Source organism: Stegostoma tigrinum, chromosome 34, assembly GCF_030684315.1.
Source record: "Stegostoma tigrinum isolate sSteTig4 chromosome 34, sSteTig4.hap1, whole genome shotgun sequence".
Lineage (NCBI taxonomy): Eukaryota > Metazoa > Chordata > Chondrichthyes > Orectolobiformes > Stegostomatidae > Stegostoma > Stegostoma tigrinum.
The window spans coordinates 4697867-4716752 of NC_081387.1; the positions used below are offsets into that span (position 1 = coordinate 4697867).

At 43.1% G+C, this 18886-nt stretch overlaps 2 protein-coding genes and 1 pseudogene across 4 annotated transcripts in view; 1 reads left to right on the forward strand and 2 right to left on the reverse strand.

Moving 5' to 3' along the window:
* The window catches only part of LOC125446459 (zinc finger protein 271-like), a 130561-nt gene that overhangs the window by 58952 nt on the left and 52723 nt on the right, over positions 1–18886 (forward strand). The gene's annotated exons all lie outside the window — the stretch shown is intronic.
* LOC125446402 (zinc finger protein 271-like) overlaps positions 1–18886 on the reverse strand; it is a 61614-nt gene that overhangs the window by 40209 nt on the left and 2519 nt on the right. The gene's annotated exons all lie outside the window — the stretch shown is intronic.
* Positions 1–18886, reverse strand: part of LOC125453051 (zinc finger protein 271-like) — a 78291-nt pseudogene that overhangs the window by 26673 nt on the left and 32732 nt on the right.

The window sequence follows — 18886 nt, forward strand, 5'->3', positions numbered from 1 at the left end:
TATTCAGATGATATAGTGGGGCACAGAAGATGGAAGATTGCAATATTAATCAAATATTCAATTGCATCAGTGAGGAGAGATAATGTCTTGTAAGGATCATCAAGTTACACCATGTGAGTAGTAGTTAGGGGGTAAAACACCATCTTGGGTATGCACTATATAATAGACATTCCAAAGAGTGAGGGAGAGATAGATGATCAAATATGTAATCAAATTTCAGGAAAAGCATTAGAATAATAAGGCAGTAAGGCCTGCTCACTATCGTCCCAGTTTGGGTTCTGCCAGGGCCACTTCAATCCTGACCTCATTACAGCCTTGGTTCAAACATGGACAAAAATATTGAATTCCAGAGGTGAGGTCAGATTGACAGCCTTTGACAACAAGGACACATTAAACCAGTTGTGGCACCAAGGAGCCCTTGCAAAACTGGAATCAGTGGGTACCAGGAGGGGTGGTGGAGTGGGGGGGTACAAACTTTCCACCAGTGAGAACCACACCTGGCACATCAGGAGATGGCTGTAATTTTTGCTGGTTAGAATCAGGACAGCTCTGCTGGAGTCCTGCAGGGGAATGTCCTCGACCCAACAATCTTCAGCTGTTTCATCAATGACCTTTCTTTCATCATAAGGTCAGAAGTGGGGATGTTTGCCAATGATTGCACCATGTTCATCACTATTCTTGACCCTTCAGATGTCAAAGCAGTCCATGTTCAAATGCAACAAGATCTGGACAATAGCAGACTTGGGTTGACAAGTGGTAAGTAACATTCACATTATACAAATGCCAGGCAATGACCATTTTCAATAAAACGCAATTTAACCACCGCTCTTTGACATTCAATGGTGCTACCATCACTGAATCTGCCACGATAAACATCCTGGGATGGGTTACCATTGATCAGAAACTCAACTGGACTTACCACATAAACACACTGGCTGAAAGAATAGGTCAGAGGTTAGAAATACTGCCATGTCCTGACTCCTCAAAGTCGGTCTACAAGGCACATGTCAGGAGTGTAATAGAATACTCCAATTGCCTGGATGGGTGCAGCTGCATCAACCCTCAAGAAGCTTGACACTATCCAGGACAAAGCAGCCACTGGATTGGCACCACACCAACAAGCATTCATCCTCTCCACCATTGATGTTCAGGAACAGCAGTTTGCACTATCCACAAGATGCTCTGCAGAAATTCACCAAAAGTCCTGAGACAGCGCCTTCCAAATCCGCAACCATTTCCAACTAGATGAACAAGGGCAGCAGATATGAGAACAGCACCTGCAAGTTAGATTGCCGAGCCTTTGGCATTGATCTTTAACTCGTCATTGTCTACGGGAATAGTGCCAGATGACTGGAGAATTGCAAATGTGGTTCCCCTGTGAAAGTAGGGGAGTAGAGACAATCCTGCTAATTATAGACGAGTGAGCCTTACCTCAGTTGTTGGTAAAGTGTTGGAAAAGGTTATAAGGGATAGGATTTATAATCATCGAGAAAAGAATAAATTGATTAGGGATAGTCAGCACGGTTTTGTGAAGGGTAGGTCGTGCCTCACAAACCTTATTGAGTTCTTTGAGAAGGTGACCAAACAGGTAGATGAGAGTAAACCGGTTGATGTGATGTATATGGATTTCAGCAAGGCGTTCGATACGGTTCCCCACAGTAGGCTATTGTCAAAATGCAGAGGAATAGAATTGTGGGAGATATAGCAGTTTGGATTGGAAATTGGCTTGCTGAAATAAGACAGAGGGTGGTAGTTGATGGGAAATGTTCATCCTGGAGACCAGTTACCAGTTGGGTGTACTGCAAGGGTCGGTGTTGAGTCCACTGCTGTTTGTCATTTTTATAAATGACCTGGATGAGGGCGTAGAAGGATGGGTTAGTAAATTTGCAGACGACACTAAGGTCGGTGGAGTTCTGGATAGTGACGAAGGATGCTGTAGGTTGCAGAGAGACATAGATAAGCTGCAGAGCTGGGCTGAGAGGTGGCAAATGGAGTTTAATGCGGACAAGTGTGAGGTGATGCAGTTTGGTAGGAGTAACCGGAAGGCAAAGTACTGGGCTTTTTTGGGTTAGATTCCCTACAGTGTGGAAACAGGCCCTTCGGCCCAACAAGTCCACACTGCCCCTTGAAACATCCCACCCAGACCCAGACCCATCCCCCTATAACCCACACACTCCTGAACACTACGGGCAATTTAGCATGGCCGATCCACCTAGTCTGCACATCTTTGGACTGTGGGAGGAAACTGGAGTACCCGGAGGAAACCCACGCAGACACAGGGAGAATGTGCAAACTCCACACAGACAGTTGCCCGAGGCTGGAATCGAACCTGGGTCCCTGGTGCTGTGAGGCTGCAGTGCTAACCACTGAGTCACTGTTCCATCGTAAATGGTAATGGTAAGATTCTTGGTAGTGTAGATGAGCAGAGAGATCTCGGTGACCATGTACACAGATCCTTGAAAGTTGCCACCCAGGTTGACAGGGCTGTTAAGAAGGCATACAGTGTTTTAGCTTTTATTAATAGAGGGATCGAGTTTCAGAACCAAGAGGTTATGCTGCAGCTGTACAAAATTCTGGTGCAGCTACACTTGGAGTATTGTGTACAGTTCTGGTCATCGCATTATAAGGATGTGGAAGCTTTGGAAAGGGTGCAGAAGAGATTTACTAGGACGTTGTATCAGTGATAATGGGAACTGCAGATGCTGGAGAATCCAAGATAATAAAATGTGAGGCTGGATGAACACAGCAGGCCCAGCAGCATGCTCTTGAGATGTTGCTTGGCCTGCTGTGTTCATCCAGCCTCACATTTTATTACTAGGATGTTGCCTGGTATGGAGGGAAGGTCTTACGAGGAAAGGCTGAGGGACTTGAAGCTGTTTTTGTTAGAGAGAAGGTTGAGAGGTGACTTAATTGAGACATATAAAATAATCAGAGGGTTAGTTAGGGTGGATAGGGAGAGCCTTTTTCCTAGGATGGTGATGGCGAGCACGAGGGGGCATAGCTTTAAATTGAGGGGTGAAGGATATAAGACAGATGTCAGAGGTAGTTTCTTTACTCAGAGAGTAGTAAGGGAATGGAACGCTTTGCCTGCAACGGTAGTAGAATCGCCAACTTTAAGTACATTTAAGTCGTCATTGGACAAGCATATAGACGTACATGGAATAGAGTAGGTTAGATGGGCTTCAGATCGGTATGACAAGTCGGCACAACATTGAGGGCCGAAGGGCCTGTATTGTGCAGTAATGTTCTATGTTCTATAAATTCCCCTCCAAGCTGCTCACTATCCTGGCTTAGAAATATATCACCGTTCATTCAATGTCATTGGGTCAAAATCCTGGAATCCCCTCCCTGGCAGCATTGTTGGTCAACATACAGTACATGGACTGCAACGGTTTTAAAGATCAGATCAGCACCATTTGCTCAAGGGTAACTAGAGATGGGCAATAAATGCTGGACAGCCAGTGATGTATTTGTTCCAGGAGTGAATAGAGAAAAATAGTCAGAGATTTTAATGACTTAAATGTTAATTGGAACTAGATCAGAAATTGCTAGAAAGTCAGCAGGTTTGACAACACCAGTGGAGAGAAATCAGGGATTATGTTCTGGGTCCAGTAATTTCCTCAGAACTGATGGGAGCTAGGGAAAGGATGGTTTTTCTCCAGAAGATGGGGTGGGCGGTGGTTGGGGGGAGTAAACAGTAGGTGGCGATAGAGACCAAAGAGATGGAAAAACGGTTGGACAGACAAAGAAGTGATTAAAAGTCAATTTGGGGGAATGAATAGCTGTTAATGGGGACAATTAATGGCCAACATTGGCTGATAGCTGCCTATGTAATGACAAGGCCAAGTGTGTGGGGTGGGGGAAACATGGGGAAAGGTGCTCAAGCCCTTAAATTGTTGAACTCAATATTGAATCCAGAAGGCTGCAGAATTCCTGAGCAGAAAATGAGGCGCTGTTCTTCCAGCTTGCACTGCGCTTTGCTGCAGGACTGCAGCAAGCCTAATACAGATGTTGGCTGGAGAACACAGTAGTATGTTGAAGTGGTAGGCAACTGGAAGTTCAGGGTCTTTTTTGCAAACAGAACACAGATTCCGAAGCAATCATCTAGACTGCACTTCATTTCCCCAATATGGAGGAGATCACATTGTGAGCAACAAATACAGTAGGCTTGATTGACTGAAGTCCAAGTAAAGTGCTGCAAGTGTGTTTGGGACCTTGTACAGTGGAGAGGGATGAAGTAAACAGGCACACCTTCTGTGATTGCACAGGAAGGTACCATGGGTCTGTGAGGAGAGGGGTTGGTTGTCAGGAGTGAAGGAAGAGTGGCCCAGAGGGAACAGTCCTTGTGGAAGGCTGACAAGGGAGGAGAGCGGGATATATATAGCTCTATGTACAGACACATTGGTTGAGTAAAGGGAGCAAAATTCTCAAACTGCTTCAAAAAAGATGGGGGTAGTTCTGGACCTAATAGTCAGAAATGATCCCATGCAGGTGGGAGGAATTTTATTAGAGGAATTTTCGCAACAGTGACCATAACTCAATTAGGTTTAGAATAGTTATAAAAAGGATAAGTATGCACTAGGAACGTAAGTTGTAAACTGCTGAAAAACTAAGGTAAAATATGACTTGGAACAACCATTTTCAGATAAAACTGTGACAGAGCAGTAGGAAGCTGAAGGAGGACAGAGTGAGAGTACAAGGCAAATACATTTCCATAAAGACAGATTGTGACCAAGACTGGAGAACTTTGAAGGTCTAGAGAGATTGGGATTATGACAATGCTGTGGCTTTTGGAGGTGTGTTTTGTCTTGGTTTCTTCTAGAGAGAGATTGTGCAAAAGGTAATGAGCAATCTATGAGAACATAAACAAACTTGTGAGGCCTTGGGTTTTTTTTTATAAAATTGGAACAATAGAAGCAGCCTGAGTGGGTATGCTCAAGCTCTCACAGATCAAGGACTTTTAGTTATCTTTCAGAAGTTGCTTTTGTGGGCTTGAAGAAGTGTAAGCTATTTTTCTGTTTCTTGATTACAGCCAAAAGCTGGGTGTTCCCTTCCTCAGTTCTTCTTCTCTTCCCCCACCAGCATCTGTGAAAAAATTCAGAGTTAAGGGTCACCGAACCCAAAATGTGAACTTTGATGTTTTCTTCACAGATGCTGCCGTACCTGCTGAGCATTTTCAGCAACTTTTGTTTTTGTTCCCCATATTATCACTTTGTCTGGCAATACTCCTTACAAAGTACATATCTCCTCATCTCTCACTGTCAAAGATTGACTCGTTCCTGTATTTCTTAAAATTTTAATTTCTTTATCTACTCCTCCTGGTATACTTGAGTAAACCCTACACACAAAGATAACTTCTTTAAAAAGATCTAGTACTTGCTTATTAACCAATCTGTGATCAGGCTGTACATGCTTTTGCAGCTCTTTAGCTTCCACTGCGATCTGCTTTAAGACTATAATAAACCCCACTGGGTTATCTTGTTTACCACACCTCTTAAACGACCAACACTTCAACTTTATGCATACTACTCTATTACAGTGAAAACATTTGATCTTTTTTACGTCTCTTCCCTGCATGATCAGTTTCTTTTTAACCTATGGTCAAGAATCTCCATTATCTCCAATGAGATCTTTTGATCCTTTACTTCCTAAGGATTTCTATACCTCCCAGATTGATACTGATGTCAGAAGCCAAACTTTGATTTATGAACCAATTCATAAGCATCTGTCATTTCTGCTGCTAAGCTTGCAGTTTTAACTCTCTGTTGTTCCATGAGTTCTCACTGATTCAGGAAGTAAATTTTTGAACTCCATCAAAACAACAGTCTTTATTACAGCATCATATATCTGATCTGTTTTCAATGTCCTTATCCATGTATCAAAGTTACTTTGTTTGATACTTTCAAATTCTTTGACCTCCTAAGATTGCGAAAACATTGTTTGTAGGTCTCTAGCACTAGTTCATATGCACTTAAAGTGTTTTTTTCCCACCTCATAATACCACACCTCCCCCCCACCCCGATTCCTCCTCTGACAGTGATACAAATACCTCACGAGCTCTATTGATCAATGATTAATTTTGTTTGAATCAACAATACCCACATGGCAACCGCCATTTCATTTGTTTAGCCAATTTCTCAGATAAAATGACAGACTTCTACATCCTTATCATCCAACGTTGGCAACGCTTGGACATATTTAAACAGATCCTGAAATAACTACACAGAGGCCATATCCCATTACCAAGTTACCCTTTATTTACTAGTGCACAACACGCTGTAGCCAGCCAGTTCAGAGTCAATCCTCAACTGAGGAGAATCTGACTCCTGGTTGGATTTAAATTTTTTTTTGTTTCTTGTCATGGTTAAGCCAATATAAATTTGAACACTATGATATTCTTAATTCAATATATCAAAGTGCTGTTCTGTTTTTAAACAGAATAAGTGGGACAAGCTCTATCAAGGTTGAGTGGATGAGTGAAATAACTACACAAACACTGGTATCCTGTCACCAAGTCACCCTTTACTTACTTGTGGCCAGCCAGCTCAGAGTCAGTCCTCAAATGAGGAGAATCTGGTTATGAGAGATAATGGGAACTGCAGATGCTGGTGAATCCGAGTTAACAAAGTGTGGAGCTGGACAAACACAGCAGGCCAAGCAGCATCTTTTGAGCACAAAAGCTGACGTTTCGGGCCTAGACCCTTCATCAGAAAAGGATGGCCGGAGACGTCAGCTTTTGTGCTCCTACGAATCTTTTTTTTTCCTAGTTATACTCTATTTATTGAACCGTACAAAGATACAAAACAAAAGCAAACAACAAATTACAGGGAAATGGGGACAGTAAAATGAACTCTAAATCCCACCACACAATCAGTTAACAAATCAGTATACAATTTACAGGGAAAAGGGGATAATAACCGAACCCCAAATCCCACTGTAACTCACCATAAGAGAAAACATCAGACACAAGTACATATGAGATAAATCGATACAAACAAATAATAAAAAAGCAATACATGCAACACCAACACCCCTGGCAAACCAGCAATTGGTGGTCTGCCCTTACTCGCCTTCCAGTCACCTCTAGGACAGCCCGTCACTATGCCTCCCTGGGATGACAGTTCCTGGGGCAATCTACCCACTGTCCGACTCTCGGGTTAACAGCTTTTGGGGTGACCTACTCACTGTGTGACTCTCAGAGTAATAGCAATGTGATAAAGACCAGACTTTTTTTAACATGTGAATGGCATTCATTGACAGATAGCAGGAACTGCCAGTGCTGGAGTCTGAGACAACACAGTGTGGAGCTGGATGAACACAGCAGGCCAGGCAGCATCAGAGGAGCAAGAAAGCTGACGTTTCAGGTCTGGACCCTTCTTCATAAGTGGGAGGGGAAGGGGTCTCTGAAATAAATAGAGAGAGGGGAAGGCAATGATGGCAGGTGGGTGGGGAGTAGATAGGTGGACAGAAGACGGACAGGTCAAAGAGGCAGGGATGGAGCCAGTATAGATGAGTGCAGGTAGGGAGTTGGAATGTAGATTGGTCAGTGGGAAGGGAGGGGCAGGTAGGTGGGAGGGAAGATGGATAGGTCAAAGAGGCAGGGATGAGGCTAGTAGGTAGGAAGTGGGGTTGGGGGTTTGGTCAGTGAGGTGGGAGGAGCAATAGTGGGAGACGAGATGGACAGGTTAAGGAGGCAGGAACGAGATGGACTGGTCTTGGGATGAGGTCGAGGGTGGGGAGATTTTGAAGCTTGCGAAGCTCACATTGAGACCATTGGGAGACAGGGTTCCCAAACGGAATATGAGGTGCTGTTCCTCCAGCTGTGGGGTGGCATCTTTATGGCACTGGAGGAGGCCTAGGATGGACATGTGGACCAAAGAGTGGGAGGGGGAGTTGAAGTGGTTCGCGACTGGGAAGTGTAGTTGTTTGTCACAAACTGAATGTAGGTGCTACACAAAGCGGTACCCAGGGAGTGTGGAACGGATGAGGATGTCACGGAGAGCACGATCCTACGGAAGGCAGATAAGGGTGGGGAGGGAAAAATGTCCTTAGTAGTGGGGTCAGATTGCAGGTGGTGGAAGTGGTGGAGGATGATGTGTTGATGGGGTGATACATGAGGATGAGGGGAATTCTGTCTTTGTTATTGCAGGTGTGCGGGCTGAGGTGCGGGAAATGCAAGAGATGTGGTCAAGGGTGTTTTCGACCACTGTGGAGGGGAAATTGAGGTCCTTGAAAAATTAGGACATCTGGGATGTCTGGGAGTGGAATGCCTCATCTTGGGAGCAGATGCGATGGAGGCGAAGGAGTTGGGAATAGAGGATAGCACTTTTACAGGAAGGTAGGTGAGAGGAGGCGTATTCTAGGTAGCTGTGGGTTTGGGGGTTTTGAAATATAAATCAGTTTCCAGGCGTTTAACATAGATGCAGACGAAGAGGTCCAGGAAGGAGAGAGGTATCGGTGATGGTCCAGGTGAACTTGAGGTTGGGTTGGAAGGTGTTAGTGAAGTGGGTGAACTGTTCGAGCTGCACGAGGCAGTGGTAATACGGTTATCAATGTAACGGAGGGAGAGGTGGAAGATGGGGCCAGTGTAGCTGTGGAAGAGGGATTGTTCCACGTATCCTACAAAGAGGCAGGCATAGCTTGGGCCTGTGCGGGTACCCATGGCTATCCCTTTTGTCTGGAGGAAGTGGGAGGAGTTGAAGGATAAGTTGTTAAGGGTAAGGAGGAATTCGGTTAAGCAGTTGAGTGTCGGTGGAGGGGGACTGATTAGGCCGACAGGAGAAGAAGAAGCGGAGGGCTTTTAGGCCATCCGCATGGGGAATGCAAGTGTATAGGGATTGGATGTCCAGGTGAAGATGAGGTGATGAGAACCAGGGAATTGGAAGTTTTGGATGAGGTGGAGGGCGTGGGAGTTGTCACAGAGGTAGGTGGGGAGTTCCTGGACCAGGGTGGAGAAAATGGAGCTGAGATAAGTGGAGACAAGTTTGGTGGGGCAGGAGCAGGCAGAGACAATGGGTTGAGCAGGGCAGTCGGATTTATGGATTTTGGGAAGGAGATAGAAATGGGCGGTGCGGGGTTGGCGAACGATGAGGTTGGAGGCTGTGGGTGGGAGGTCACCTGAGGTGATGAGGTTATGGGTGATCTGGGAGATGATGATTTGGTGGTCAGGGGTGGGGTCATGACCAAGGAGGCAGTAGGAGGAGGTGTCAGAGAATTGGCTCCCTTGTCTGCGGGTTTTATAGTGAGGTTATGGTTGGAGCAGGGGGCTGCACGTTCTGTCGGGGAGAGGTTGGAGTGGGTGAGAGGGGTGGAGAGGCGTTTGATGTCACATTTATTGATGTATTTTTACAATCCCCATAGAGACTGACTCACTTTTAAATTGTTTGAATTCCCAGTAACTAACATTAAACAATCACAAGATAAGGTTTCAAATTTTAACGCATTACTTCAATAAACTAATTAAAGGCAATATTATGAAACAATACTGAGTAAGCATTTAAAACACCAACTGAAGCACTCTTCCCTCTGAATTGCTTGCTTGCATGTGCATGCAACACCTTTAACTGCACTGACTCGTGATTCCAGAAGCAATGCTGTGCAGGGACCTTGAAAGCCCATGCAGATCAACAAAAATAAGTGGAAACATTGCAGTGAACCTCAGAAAATAGAACACTCATTTTTATCTTTTAATATTATTGAAACACCCCATACCACAGTTATACTTTACATCTCTCTATCTGCATAATCAGTTTAGCAAGAACCTGTGCAATCTCATTCAGCTTTAAACAAGTTCGCTTCCCCTTATTTCTCTGTTGGTAACATTGAGTGACTGACAAAGGCTGTTTCTTTGAATTTCCAGAGCATTTCTGAACTGACTGCCAAATGGAGGCTTTCTCCAGCAATTCCTTCCACAGCCACGCCAGGATGAATCTTCAGGAGTCTTTAGATTGTCACAAGATGTGAGTCTTCAACCACAGACCATGTTTCCTCCCACATTCTGCCTGGCAGCCCACAGAAAGGACATCTCCCCTTCTGCTCACCATTCTGGCTGCAATTCCTGGTCTCTCTTTTAGACATCACTTGATTTGTCTCTTTCTGTCCAGTCTGAATAGTTAATAACAGTCAGCCCAGCTGCTGTTGCTTTTGTTTTCAGTTGGGTGAACTTTATATCTTGCTCAGCAAGTCCCAACCTCACCTTCCCATGCTTCCCGCCTCATGGTCTCACCACTCCTGCCACTGAATTAGAAGCCACTGTCTCACAAGGCAAGTGTTTGATAAGGAAACCTTACTTTCCTGTCGGCCCCCTGACACCAATACATTCACACATGGGAGAAACCAGTCATGTGCGAGGTTTGTCCTAAGTCATTCTCAGGCTTATCTGTCATTTGCAAATACCAACACATTCATTTGATTGAGAAACCATTTGTGTGTGGGTATGTCACAAATTGTTCTTGGACTTATGAGACTTCTGCCTACAGCAATGTATTCACACAGGTGAGAAACCATTCATGTGTGAGTTGTATGAGAAATCATTCTCAGACATATTGAGCTCCCACACACACCTATGTATTCAAGCAGGGGACAGACAATTCATAAATGAGGCATATGAATAATCCTTCTCAAATTTATTGAGCCTCTGGCAGTACCAAAGTTTTCACACGGGTGTAAAGTTATTTACATGTGAAACGTGTGACAAATCATTCTCAGATTCAACTACCCTGCACAAACATTAACAGATTAATGAGGAATGAGACCAGTTACCTTGTGACTTGTGTGTCACATCATTCTCACAGTCATCGAATCTCCACACACACCAGCGATCTCAGAGGGGAGAAGTCATCCATGTGTGAGATATGTGAAAATCATATTCAACGTTATCACAATCAACGACATCAATGTGTTTCCACTGTAGGGAAATGGTTCACATGTGAGGTGTGTAAAGGAACATTCTTGATGTCATCACACATTTGCGCTCACACATGGGAGAAACCATTCTGGTTTTAGATGTATAAAAATTGTTATTGTGATCATTGAGTCTCTCGGTCCATTAAGATAAATCACAGTGGGGAGGAATTTTTCAAGTGTGAGCTTTGAGATAAAGCTTTTACAACGTCTTTAACCATCATGGCACATGATAGGATTCACACAGACAAGAAAGCATTCAGTGTTTGTGACAAGATTTTCACCCAGTCCTCCAATCTCGTTCAGCACCTAAATATGCACTCAATTGGTCACCCATTCAGGTACAAGGCTTTTGCACAGAGCGAGTTCCTGCTGAGTCCATCAATGCACAGAAATGTTGACTCTGTGAGCTCAGTAATGAAGCTTTCACAAAATAGTTCGATCTCCTGAAATGTCAGTAGACTCATACGGGCACTGCCCAATCAAGCTGTAGCCAATCTGTTATCAGAGTGTGAACCTATATACAAGTTCACAGTGCAGGGTGTTCAGTGGGACTGGGACACAGAACAAGAAGCAGCTTTCACTCCCATCAAACACCTAGTGATGACATCACCAGTGCTGAGGGATTATGATGTCAACAATGGAGCCACCCTGCAGTGTGATGTCAGTGACACAGGACTTGGAGTAATCCCCATGCAGTGAGGGCAACCCGTTGGGTTTGTATCCAGAGAGTTAACACATACTGAATGATGCTGGGCCAAACAGTCTCCTTCTACACTCCTTAAAATTCTATGATTGAGAAAGATTGTCTGGTTATTGTCTCTGCTTGTGAACTTTTCAATCAGTAGCTGTTTGGCAGAAGGGAAGTGATGTAGAGTCTGATCACAAGCCAATTCTAAGCATCTTTCTCAAACTCCTTCTACTTACTCTACAGTTTTGTGAAGGATATTACTTCATTGCCGAGTTCTTGCTTGGAACTGAAGTACAAGCAGGTAAAACAGATGCACATCATTAACATACTGTTAAGAGCTTCATTCTCTCTGAATGACGTTGATGCTAATACTAAGTGTAAAATATTTCAGATTCAACAAGAAGCAATAGCACAATGTACTCTGGAAGTTATCAGAACTACCAGCAGGGGCATTGACTGACAGACAAGTGACTTGCTTAGATCATGCAAACTACACAATGAGATGCAACTCTTCAAACGTTACAGGAAGTTGTGATGAAAGGATAGTCTAAAACCATCAAGGGGATATGTGTTGCTGTAACAGACTACTAGACAAACAGAAATTAAGTGATTGCCTAAGATGGTATGTACAAAGGGAACAGGGTCATTATCCCTAAAGAGATGAGGAAAGAGATGCTGAAACACATCCTACACAAACCATGAAGTAATTGAATTTTGACTGAGGGAAGTAATAGAGTGCTCCACCGGCCAAACATGAGCAATGAGATGAAGGACCACATCAGCTAGTGCAGTGCCTATTCTGAACATCAAGTTAACAAGATAAGACATGCTCATGACATTTCTTCCCAGAAAGCCCATGATGAAGCTTGGAGTCGACATCTTCACTCTCACTGAAGCTGATTGTCTCATCACAACTGAATACTGTTCAGACGACATGGAGTGGTAGCAGTCAACAACTCCCAAAGAGACTGTTGAATGTTTGAAAGCATATTTCAATCATCATGACATTGCTGACATGGTTTTGCATTCAAGAAGGTATTGTGCATCTGTTTTACCTGCTTGTACTTCAGTTCCAAGCAAGAACTCGGCAATGAAGTAATGATTATTTGACTAGAAATTCATGCAAGGGTATAAACAAATAGAAGATTGGCACTCGGAATGATACATTTTTGAAGAGCCAATGCAGTCACGATAGGTTGAAGAACCTCCTGCAGCATAACCATGCTGTGATTCTTAGATGAATGACAATGGCCCGCAATTCATGAGTGGAAAATTCAGTCACTTCATGAATGATTATGAAATTCAGCACTGCAAGTAACATTACTCTATGTTTACCAAACTGGTCATTGGGATGATGGGCTTGGCCTGTGATGACAGGCTGGTTATATCGGACCTATATTCTCTGGGGTTTAGAAGAATACAAGACAATCTGTTTGAAACAAATAGGATTCTTATGGGGCTTGACAGGGTGGACACTGAGAGATTGTTTCCACAGGGTCAGAGAATCTTTAACATGGGAGTGGCCACAGGACATCTGGGAAACAATTTAGGATGGACTTTTTATCTTTATACATCTGGGGATGTGAGCACTGCCGTGGTGAGCAGGCGGGGTGGGTAGCTTAGAGCATCTGTTGTCTATCCGTAACTGCTCCTGAGAAGATGACGGTGAGTCATTTTCTTGAACTGCTGCTGTCTATTTTGTGTAGGTTCACCCATGATGTTGTTTCAGGGAGGGAATTCCAGAATTTTGACCCAGTAAAGGAACTGTGATATATTTCCAAATTAGGATGGTGACTGGCAGGAGGGCAGTTTGCAGATGGTGTTGTCCTCATGTAGCTGCTGCCCTTCTCCTTCTAATTGGAAATGGTTGTGGGTTGGGCAGGTTCCATCAGAACAGTTTTTGTGAATATGGATCCTGCAATCAGTGTCAGTAAAAATATAATGTGGTCATAATCATTGCTGTGTGTATGGGAGCTTGCTGTACACAACTGGCTGCCATGTTTACTGTACCATAACAAAGATTACACTTCAAACAACACTTTGTTGGCTGCTAAGTTTTGTTTGGATGCCCTTAGTTTGTGAAAATTGATATATAAATACAAGTCTTTCTTTTTTGAGGAAACATTAACTTTGCTGTGAACTGGAATTAATAAATTATATTTAAAATATAAAGGAAAGTAAGATTATAAAGCCACTGGTGCAAAAAGTATCCCAGCCTTCAGTTAAGATTAACATTGTGTACACATGACTGTTATGGTAGGATCCTGAGTGTTTCAGTGAGTTGGAATACACAATGATGACAGAACAGATAGCATTGGTTTGGCAAAAAAACAAATTTATTGTTAGTTATAAATCGACAGAGGAGATTGATCAAACAACAGACAAGCAACACAATATTCAGTTTACACCACATTTTGAATCAACCAAAATAACCAACCTCTCAAAAATAAATCAAGATAATTCCAAAACACAAAATTAATCTTGGATGAGCAAAAAGTGAACACATTACACAGTTATTATATTGTAGTATATTGGTCTGAAGGAACTCAGGTCTGTGGAGACTCACCCCACTCTCTCTCCATACTCAGAATAGCAGTCATCACAGACAGGAGATTTTACACACACACACACACAAACTTTCTCAGAATACTACAGGCCGAAGTTTCTTTAAAATACTTCTGCTTTAGTCTGACTTCCAATTCCAATGGTTAAAAATGGCACCGAACTTTAGTGACAACAGATGGAACTAGATTCCATCATACAAACACACCAATGGATACAGAGATCCAGTGATCACATGGGTCCATGAATCAATCAACTTCTATTCCTGGAAGGGCTTCTTTCACCAGTTGAGTTGAACAGAAATTTCTAATTCCCAACTCTTTATCCTTCAGCCCTCCATTCACCAGTGTTTCTGTAGCCATAATAATCTTCTGCCTCAATTTTCTCTTAAAATGTGGAAATCTGACAAAATGTGACTTGACCTAGAACAATGTTGCTTTTATTTATTTTTAGGCGCTGGCCAGGCCTGCATTTGTTCTCCATTCCTAATTGCTTTTAAGAAGGTGGTGCCGAGCCTCTATTTTCAACCAGTATACTCCATGTGGGATGGGTACATTACAGTGCTGTTCCAAAGGGAGTTCAAGAATTCAGACCAGGCAACAGTGAGGGAAGAGCATTATGGTTCCAAGTCAGGATGTGCGTGGCCCCAGAGTTGAGGGGAGGGGGCTGTTGTTGGTGGTGGTTGGGGAATCTTGCATCAGTTGGCATGCTTGCCTTCCTCTGTCAGACCATTGAGTACAGGAGCTGGGATGTTATGTCATGGCCGTATAAGACATTGGTGAGGCTACTTTTGGAGTACTGTGTGCAATTTTGGTTGCCCTGCTAGAGGGAGGCTGTTATTAAACTGGAAAGGGTGCAATAAAGATTTACAATGATGTAATTGAGACTGGAGGGTTCGTTTTATAAGGAGAGGATGGACAGGCTGGGACTGAGGGGATAGATTTAAAAGGGACTTTGGGGGCAACTTCTTCACACAGAGGGTGATGTGCATATGAAACAAACTGCTAGAGGAAGTGGTAGGGGCAAGTACAATTACAACATTTAAAAGACATTTGGACAGGTACATGGATAGGAAATGTTTAGAGGAAAATGAGCCAAATGCAGGCAAATGAGATTAGTTCGGTTCAAGAAACCTGGTTGGCATGGACGATTGGGCCAAAGGCTCTGTTTCCATGATGTGTGACTCTGACTCAGCTCGTCCTTTGAAGCGCTTGAGCTCGTAGGTTTTGAAGGTGCCTTCCTGAGTTGTTGCAGTGCTTACTGTGGATGGTAGACACTGCTTCCAGTATGTGGCATTGGTGGAGGAAGTGAATGTTTATGGTGCCAAGAATGTAGGCTGATTTGTCCTGGGTGGTGTCAAGCTTATTAAGTGTTGTTGGAGCTGCTCTGTACAGGGAGCTGGAAAATGTTCCATCGCACTCCTGAATTGTGCCTTCTAGATTGTAGACAGGCTTTGGAAAGTCAGGAGGTGAGGTGAATTACTTGCTACAAGATTTCTGGAACAAAAACAAAGTTGCTGGAAAAGCTTAGCAGGTCTGGCAGCATCTGTGAAGGAGAGAACAGAGTTAACGTTTCGGGTCTGGTGACCCTTCCTCAGAACAATTCTCCTTCACCTTCTCCTTGTTCTCATGTTCACAGATGCTGCCAGACCTGCTGAGCTTTTCCAGCAACTTTGTTTTTGTTCTGATTTACAGCATCCACAGTTCTTTCGGTTTTTATTTACAAGATTTCTAGACTTTGACCAGCTCTTACAGCCGCAGTACTTTTACAGCCAGTCCAGTTCATTTTCTGGGAAATGCTAAGACCAGGAGGTTGATTTTGGGGATTCATTGATGGCAATACCAGTGACTATCAAGGTGTGATGGTTGTTAGATTCTTGCCTGGCACTTCTGTGGTATGTGTGTTACTTGCTATTTGTCATCCAAAGTCTGGATATTGTTTGGATCTCACTGCATTTGGACATGGATTGCTTCAATAACAGTTGTCAACAAACAGCTCCATTTCTGACCTTAGGATGGGTTATTGATGAAGCAACTAAAGATCGCTAATCTAGAACACTGGCCCAGTGAACACCTGCAGAGATTTCCCGGGTCTGAGATGTCTGAACTCCAACAACCGCAACTATCTTTCTTTGAGCTAGGCATGATTCCAACTTGAGGAAGTTGGATTTGGACTACACTTTCATTCCCAAATCTTTGCCATTTGACCCTCCATTTACTACAGTGTTTCTATAACTGTTAGTCTGGTTTAATCACTCTTGCATATCCATTGACAAACCTGTTCACAAAATCACCTTTACTCTCTCATTGGTCAGTCTCCAATCTCGTGTTCAAGGGGTGAATATTTTAGCCGGATTTGTCTTCCATCACTACATTTAACCAAATCACATCAAACACTAGTGGTCCTGCTTTCCTCTACCAAGACAGCTTATTTCTCCAAGACCATCCTGAAGAGAAAAGATAATCCACAACCTCTCTTCCTCAAAACCAACGGTGTCCTTGTTAAAGTTATGTTCCTGCTATACGAGCTCTGTTTACATCCCAAACTAACAGATTTAAAAGATGATTCTTGGGTTGATTGAGTAGTGGACAGAAACAATTCCTCGCATAGGAGACTCCAGAACAAAAGGCACAGCATTAAAATTAGAGCAAGACTGTTCAGGGTTGATATCAGCAAACACTTCTTCATAATATATGGGAACAGAAATCTCTCCCCATAAAAATCTGGTGAAGCTGGGGACCAATTGAACATTTCAAAACGAAGATTTATAAATTAGAGTTATAGAGATGTACAGCACAGAAATTGACCCTTCGGTCCACCTTGTCCATGCGGACCAAATATCCTAAAAAAAATGTTCCATTTGCCAGCATTTGGCCCATATCCATCTAAACCCTTGCAGTTCAGATGGCTTTTGAATGTTGTAATTGAACCAGCTTCCACCATTTTTCTCTGGCAGCTCATTCCATTCACACTCCAGGCTCTTCGTGAAAAAGTTGCCCTTTTTAAATCTTTCCCCTCTCACCTTAAACCTATGCCCTCTGGTTGTGGATTCCCTACTGTGGGGAAGAGTCCTTGGCTATTCATCTATCCATGCACTTCATGATTTTATAAACTTCTATAAGGTTCCAGCCTCCAGTAGTCCAGGGAAAATAGCCCCAACCTATTCAGTCTCTCCCTATAGCTCAAACTCTCCAATCCTTGCAACATCCTTGTAAATCTTTTCTGAACCCTTTCAAGTTTCACAACATGCTTCCTATAGTAGAACTGAACACAGTATTCCTAAAGTGGCCTAACCAATGTCCTGTACAGCTGCAACATTCCCCCCAACCCCCCAGCCACCATTTCCTAACTCAATGCACTGACCAATAAAGGCAAACGTACCAAATGCCTTCTTCTCTGCCTGTCTACCTGCGACTCTGTTTTCAAGGAATTATAAACCTGCACCCTAAGGTCTATTTTTGTTAGTAAAGGGTTTATGGATTACTGTCTCTCCTTTATGGTCCAGGCCCGAAACATCAGCCTTTGTGCTCCTAAGATGCTGCTTGGCCTGCTGTGTTCATCCAGCCCCACACTTTGTTATTTTGGATTCTCCAGCATCTGCAGTTCCCATTATCTCCAATCACAACTTCAACCATATCTTTGTTTAAGTCGTCCTAATGTCGTCTTCTCTGTCTTTGTTAATTTTTCTCTGTTTGTGTCTTTCTGAATCCAGTACAGTCAATCGCAAGGTTACAAATGAGTTCAGTTCCTGACTATGTTTGTCAGTTGATTTGTATGCAAGTTGGAACACAATATGGTACAGTGCAAAATACTTGTTCATAAGTACGAGTGAATTTCGATGCTGCATTTGAACTAATGGGATCTTGTTCATAAGTATGAGTAACAGGAAGTCGGGGACCCATAGTACAGGTATGAACATTTCAATCCACTATGAGGCTAATGTAAATCACCTTATGAGAGTGCAAATAGTCTCTGTCAGGGACAGGAGAGGGAGAGAGGAGAAGAGAGAGATTCAGAAATTAAGGTTGACTTTTGCAATTAAAATAGACTATGACATTAAAGTTGAAGTCCTAAAGCTGCCAGTGTTTTATACACAGATGTTCAAATTGTGTTGACTAAGCTAAAATGTCAAAGAATGTTGAGAATCAAGAGAGCAGGATCAAGCAACTGAGAAGTCCCCAAAAGTTCAGGATATACAGGAAAGACAGACCTATTGGCATTGGACTTGTGTAACATGCCACATGCTGACAAATGAAGTCTAAGTGTTAATTGATGCTATCTAATAAGCCTTGTTCATTTTTTTTTTATTCATGAGGATGTCACTGGCTGGACCAGCACTTATTATTGTCTATCCCTAACTGCACTTCAGAAAATGGTGGTGAACTGCTTCTTCAACGGCTGAAATCTATGTATCATTGGTAGACTCTCAATGCTGTTGGACAGGGTGTTCAGAATTTTGATGTAATGACAGTGAAGGAACAGTAATATATATCTAAGTCAGGATGATGTTTGTCTTGGAAGGAAATTTGCAGGTAGCAGTATTCCCATTCATCTGCTGCCCTTGACTTTCTAGAAGATAGTGAATGAGGGTTTGGAAAATGCTATTTAAAGAACCTTGAATTTGCATTTTATACCATAGGAGTAGAAGTAAGCCCCTTGAGTCTGCACCACTATTCAGTGAGATCATGGCTGATCTGATAATCTTCAATTCACTTTCCTGCCTTTTCCCTA